The sequence below is a fragment of the Corylus avellana genome, chromosome ca5 (genome assembly GCF_901000735.1).
Source record: "Corylus avellana chromosome ca5, CavTom2PMs-1.0".
Taxonomy (NCBI): Eukaryota; Viridiplantae; Streptophyta; class Magnoliopsida; order Fagales; family Betulaceae; genus Corylus; species Corylus avellana.
The window spans coordinates 23,085,328-23,091,724 of NC_081545.1; the positions used below are offsets into that span (position 1 = coordinate 23,085,328).

General features: G+C 32.6%; 2 pseudogenes; both read left to right on the forward strand.

Moving 5' to 3' along the window:
• The first annotated feature begins 486 nt into the window (after positions 1–486).
• LOC132183069 (uncharacterized) lies at positions 487–5,044 on the forward strand (annotated as a pseudogene).
• Positions 5,045–5,062: 18 nt separating this feature from the next.
• The window catches only part of LOC132181959 (probable CoA ligase CCL9), a 9,995-nt pseudogene continuing 8,660 nt past the window's right edge, over positions 5,063–6,397 (forward strand).

Consider the following 6,397-nt stretch of genomic DNA (forward strand, 5'->3'; position numbering starts at 1 on the left):
TACAACATATTTATTAGGATGGCCAGGGTAATTTATTTTATTGATTTCCTTCGCACGCTTACACTTTGCATGTGCATTAATTATAGAGACGAGCATTGTAACGTACGTACAGTACACAAGGAAACTATATATATAGAAAAATATAGAATTTTAAATAAATCTTCTCACTTTTTTCTCTTAATAGATATATTTTTTTTCAAATGACTTGCAAAATCCATCAATGTCATATTTTGTGTGGAGCTAAGTAAAATTCTTTTTCATTAAAGTCTTAATATCTTGGAATTCAATTCTTTATATTTAATTTTTACCTTAATTAAAGAGCCCTTAATTAGAGAGTATTGACTAATTTGTTTTTATGAAAGGAAAGTTAATTATACCGTCTAGATTTGGGGTCTTATTCCATTGATCAATTTACACGATTGCTTAATTCACATAGACATTCAGCCGGCCCTTGTTGTGGGAAACTAGTTAAAATAAGAGAAGAGCATGAGAGATCAGTACAATCTGCAGAGGTTGAAGAAGTATTTCTCCGACGGCTTGGGGCTTTATTATCACTACAACCACATGATGTGGCGGCCATCGATGCAGTCACCTGCAAGATCCTCCGGCATCTTCCTCTGTTGCCTCCTCCTCCTTGTCGGTGCGTTTGTCTCCACGCACCTGCTCGACACAAGTGTAAGTATTTAACTTTGTTTCACGAGTGTATATAAATTTATTCTTGAGTTTTAGCTCAATAAAAATGTGGACCTTATTTATTTATTTATTTTTTAAAATTTTGCAATCCCTATAATTAACGACATTATCATTTGGGAGAGTAATTCTATAAACCGTTATTTAACACTTCAATCCCTCTGAAATATTAAGAGAGTTTACGCCATCAATTATCTTCACGCTTTTGAGTTCGAATATTGCACAATATCATCGTTCGTGATATATTTGTTTTCTATTTTATACTCATTTTTTGTCCATTCCCATATAATATATCGGCAAATCCACAAACATGTAAGTTTTCAGATTTAATGGTAGACTTGAAAAAAATAATAAATAATAAATAAATAGCAAAAAATAAATAAAAAATGAATGTGTAACATTCTCAAAAGAAAATTTATTTCACACCACTACATATAGGATAATTTAAGAAAAAATATGGCATTTATTCCTTTTTAGAAGTTCAATACTACAATTATTCTATGTTTAAGTTTTTTTTTTTTTTTCTTCTTTTTTTAAATTAAGAATGTATTGACAATATTAGGTTAGGATAGGATAATGGTGTCATGTGGTATATAATATTATTCTTTTGAGAAGAGTAATATTACATGCTATATTATCATCCCACCTCTATCTACTTGTACTCATCTGCTTTTGAATCAGCCTTAGCTAAAACTAAAAATTTAAGGACACTTTCATAGCAACTTAGTGAGATAGAGATAAGATGTGGTGAATAAGGGTTGATTTTTAATGTCACATTTTTAATTGTTTGACTTTAATATAACTTCTTACTAAACATTATAGTAAAAACATTGCAAATTTGAGGAATAAGATAAATTTATATCCGCCTCAAGACAATGAGAGAGACTTCACAATTACTAAGCTTGGGTTGTGGTTTATACAAGAAGGAAAGCAAATATGGCGGAACATACTTTGACAAAGGCGGTGGTCCAAACATTTATAGAGAAAATTTGGATGGGCGATTACCCTGAATTTCTTCATGACAATATAATCACTAATAGCTGTAATATTTGATTTATTATAAACGAATGAATGAGATTTCACTTTTAAAAAAATACCACAAAGCGAGAAGAATGTAACATGCGGCATGAGTGTCGGATGGCCTCGCTTCAAGTCATTGAGGGCCACGAGTCTTTCACTGTGACTTACACGAGCACGTGGGACCTCTTTTAGGCCCGATTGTTCTTGTTAGTTAATGCATAATAAGTCTCCGAATTCAAATTATAAAAATAATAATAATAATATTAATGTCTTAGAATTCTACATAGTAATATTAGAATTCTTTTTTATGTTGTTTTTTTTTAAAAAAATTGATGTGATTTTAAAATTACTATTAAATTTGTTATAAGTTATTATTGTCTTCTAATATCAATTTTGAAAGACAAAAAGATAAAAATAAAAATAACATTTAGCATATATGATATTTCTTTCTTTAGAATTTTTCTTCGTTTGTTTTCTATGACCATATTTGATTTCTTTCTTTCCAAAAGGTTATGGTTATCTCGGAAAGTAAGAGTTAAAAAAACCATTATTTAATTTAAATTATATATGCTCACTATTTGACTACAAGAATTGCCCATTATTGACTTTTTCTCATTGTGCTCCGTGCCACAGTCACAGGGTTCAGCTGGCAAGTTAGCACCCCAACCGATACTAACTACTAGAACATCCCACATATACCCTCACAGAAATCCACAATTCTCGAAAACGCCCTCACACCCAATTGAGATTCCACTCGACTGTACAGCCTACAACCTCGCACGGACCTGCCCTTCAAACTACCCAACCTCCTTCCATCCAGAAGAAGATCCTGACCGTCCATCACCCTCCACTTGTCCAGAGTACTTCCGTTGGATCTACGAAGATCTTCGTCCCTGGGCCCACACAGGGATCACGAGGGACATGGTGGAGGGCCTCAGAGGAAAGTACAATTTTAGATTAGTCATAGTCAACGGCAAGGCTTACTTGGAGAAATATCATAGATCGTTTCAGACTAGAGACGTTTTTACGCTGTGGGGAATCCTACAGTTACTACGGAGGTACCCGGGTCAAGTGCCTGACTTGGAACTGATGTTTGATTGCTTGGATATTCCAGCCATCAAGACAAGTGACTATCAACGACCCAATGCCTCGAACCCACCACCGCTGTTTCGGTACTGTGGTGATGATGACACACTGAATATTATTTTTCCTGATTGGTCCTTCTGGGGATGGTAAGACTTTTTTTAAAAAAAAAAAAAAAATTAATTATAATAATTATTATTATTATTTTTATTGAAAAATGCTAATTCCATAATTTTATCTCTTAATTATCTCATTAAAGAAATGCTACACACAACTTTCTGACACTTTCTTGAGCACTTGAGAGTGAATTATTATTAAATCCAAAATTTAATAGTAATTCATTCAAAATTTAATTGTAATTTTCAGTGTCATCTCAACATTTGTCTGATTATTATTGATTTTTTTAAGTAGGTTTTAGATTTTTTTTTTTTTTTCAAATTTTAATTATTATTATAAAATTTATTGCTTCCGATTTACCATATCAATATTTAAAAAATAAGATCATGATAAGTATTGAATTGTTAAAAGCAAATATGATCATAAATGCATACAAAAAAAAAATTGAATTATTTAATTTCAAAATAATAGTTTAGACTTGAGGAAATATATATATATATATATATATATATGCCCACATAAGAGGGGGATGTGGATTAGAATTAGCGACCTCTGCTTGATTTCCAACTAATTGAGCTACCCCTTAGGGACCGAAGAAATATACTTGAAAGAATACCTAGGAATTTTAAAAGTATATTAATCCAACCTAGTCGATCCTAGATATTTTTATGGAGTAGATTTATTTAAATTTCAACTAATATCTTCAAATTAAATTATTAATATTTTATCATTTTATTAGTTATTGTATTTATCACATCTTTATTTACTATAATAAGTATATTAATCCAACCTAGTCGATCCTAAATATTTTTATGGAGTAGATTTATTTAAATTTCAACTACTATTTTCAAATTAAATTATTAATATTTTATCATTTTATTAGTTATCGTATTTATCACATCTTTATTTACTATAATAAGTGGTGATAAATAATGAAAATAATGGTTGAGATTTAGAAAAATCTATTTAGTAGAATACCCTATAATTCTTAATTAAGGATTTTAAACATTATTTAATATTAGACTTTTGTACGACTATATCATCTTCTTAGCTCCCAAGTCTTAACATGCATGGCATGTACTCTTGTGTAGGCCTGAGACGAATATAAAGTCATGGGAATCTTTGATGACAGACCTAAAAGAAGGAAACAAGAGGATGAGATGGGCGGATAGGGAACCTTATGCTTACTGGAAGGGCAATCCGACGGTTGCTGTAACAAGGGAAGACCTCCTCAAATGTAATGTCTCAGAAAATATGGATTGGAATGCTCGTTTATATGTTCAGGTAATATTATGAATTTCATTCTTTCTTCCTCTCAATGATCTGCATGTTATGATAAGTACTGTCGTGTATGTCTTTGCTTATATTACAATGAGATTAAAGACAAATTAATCCCATGATTCATCCCACTAAACATTAAACATGGAGTTTTGCAAATATGTTGTGTCGTTTAGCAAATGTTATGATAATTATAAATCCATTTGCAGGATTGGAAGCGGGAAAAAGTGGAAGGGTACAAGCAGTCAGACTTGGGTAGCCAATGCGATCATAGGTATAAGATATATATTGAAGGCACTGCTGGTCTGTGAGTGAAAAATACATTCTTGCTTGTGATTCTGTTTCCTTAATGGTAAAGCCCCAGTACTATGATTTCTTCACGAGAAGTTTGAAGCCACTGCACCACTACTGGCCTATAAGGGATGATGACAAGTGCAGATCCATTAAGTTTGCTGCAGATTGGGGCAATGCCCACAAGAAAGAGGCACAAGAAATTGGGAAAGCGGCAAGCGAATTCATTCAAGAGGAGTTGAAGATGGAATATATCTATGATTACATGTTTCATCTTCTAAATCAGTATGCTAAGCTCTTAACATTTAAGCCAGTTATACCTACAAATGCTGTTGAGCTCTGTTCGGAGTCAATGGCTTGCCTATCACAAAGATTAATGTTGGAGAAGAAATTTCTTATGGAATCCATGGTAAAAGGTCCCGTGTACACCAGCCCATGCACTATGCCTCCGCCATATGATCCTCCATCTCTTCATACAATTCTGCAGACAAAGGAAGATTCAATAAAACAAGTGGAATTATGGGAGAAAAAGTTTTGGGAAAACCAAAATGAGCAGGTTAATTAGAACTTGTTGAATTCTACAATGTTTCATATTCGGTTTGTGCTCAAATTAGTTTTTTTCGTCTATGTCCCATTTAATTTATATATTGTCAACACAGAATAAATAAATTAATCATTATTTGAGTAGTTAAGAGTTGAGAAATTGGATAATATTAGAGGTATTTTTGTCTTTCCATTTTTTGAGGGGACAAAAATACCCATCTAATATAACCAACTAGATATTATTAAATTTAAATGAACTGGAGAGAATCCTAATTCGTTGTATTGATGTTGATCACAGTTATGCGTCTAGTTATAATATCATGAATAGACTTGCTCGAAACGCCTGTATGAGACAAAATAGAATCCTTTCTATTTCTAATGAAATGTAGAATATTCATTTAATGGTATATCTAATGGTACATGGCTAGTCTCCTACAGAAATTAGCCAATTTTTTTTTTTTTCCGAATCACCACTTTTATTATTCCGTGCGTCACCATAGGCTTTTTTTTTTTTTTTTTTTCCTAATCCGTCACCTTAATTAGGCAACTGACCTAAGAAGGATTATGCTTCCGTACCTGTTATATAATGGAAAGTGGAAACTACTTTAGTTTTTCTATAGCTTTTTTACTTATATTTTAACATAAAAATTCTTTTTTTTAGATTGTGTTGAAATTTTGTAAAAAAAATATAAAGATGACAAAAAATTTATATTTTATAAATAAATAATATTTTAATAGTATATGTAAAGATAAGAACAATAAGATAGAAAAATAAAACATAATTTTATTTGTTAAAAAAAAAAAAGAAAAATTATTGCCAATGGCCTAATGCTTTTAGAGGTGATAACGGCCCGCATAAGGCTGGGTGGGTGGGAATTCCAGTTGGTCAAGAAATGACGGTGTTAGATGAAAATGGAGTGGCTCAAGAGGTTGAGATGAGCGGGGAGTGTGTATAAGGGGACCAAATGTGGCCATGGGTTACAAAAATAACCCAGAGGCTAACAAGACCGCTTTTCGGTTCGGGTGGTTTCATCAGTACAAGAAATTTGGTCACTAGCAACCAAATTATTAGCAGCGACCCAAAAGTTGCCGCTAATAGCCTCTCATTAGCGGCGACATTTAAGTCACCGCTACTAGCGGACGCTAAATACCAAAATATTTGATATTCAGCAACAACATCAATAGTGGCAACCATTGTTGTCGCTGTTTACTACTCAGCAGCGGCGACAAACGTTGCCGCTATTTAAACACAATCAGTGGCATCAACCAATTGCCGCTATTAGGAGCTTAATAGCGGTGACTTCCAAAAGTTGCCGCTATTTAGGGGTCAATAGTGGCAACTTTCGAAGTTGTCGCTAATGATCCTGAGCAAAAA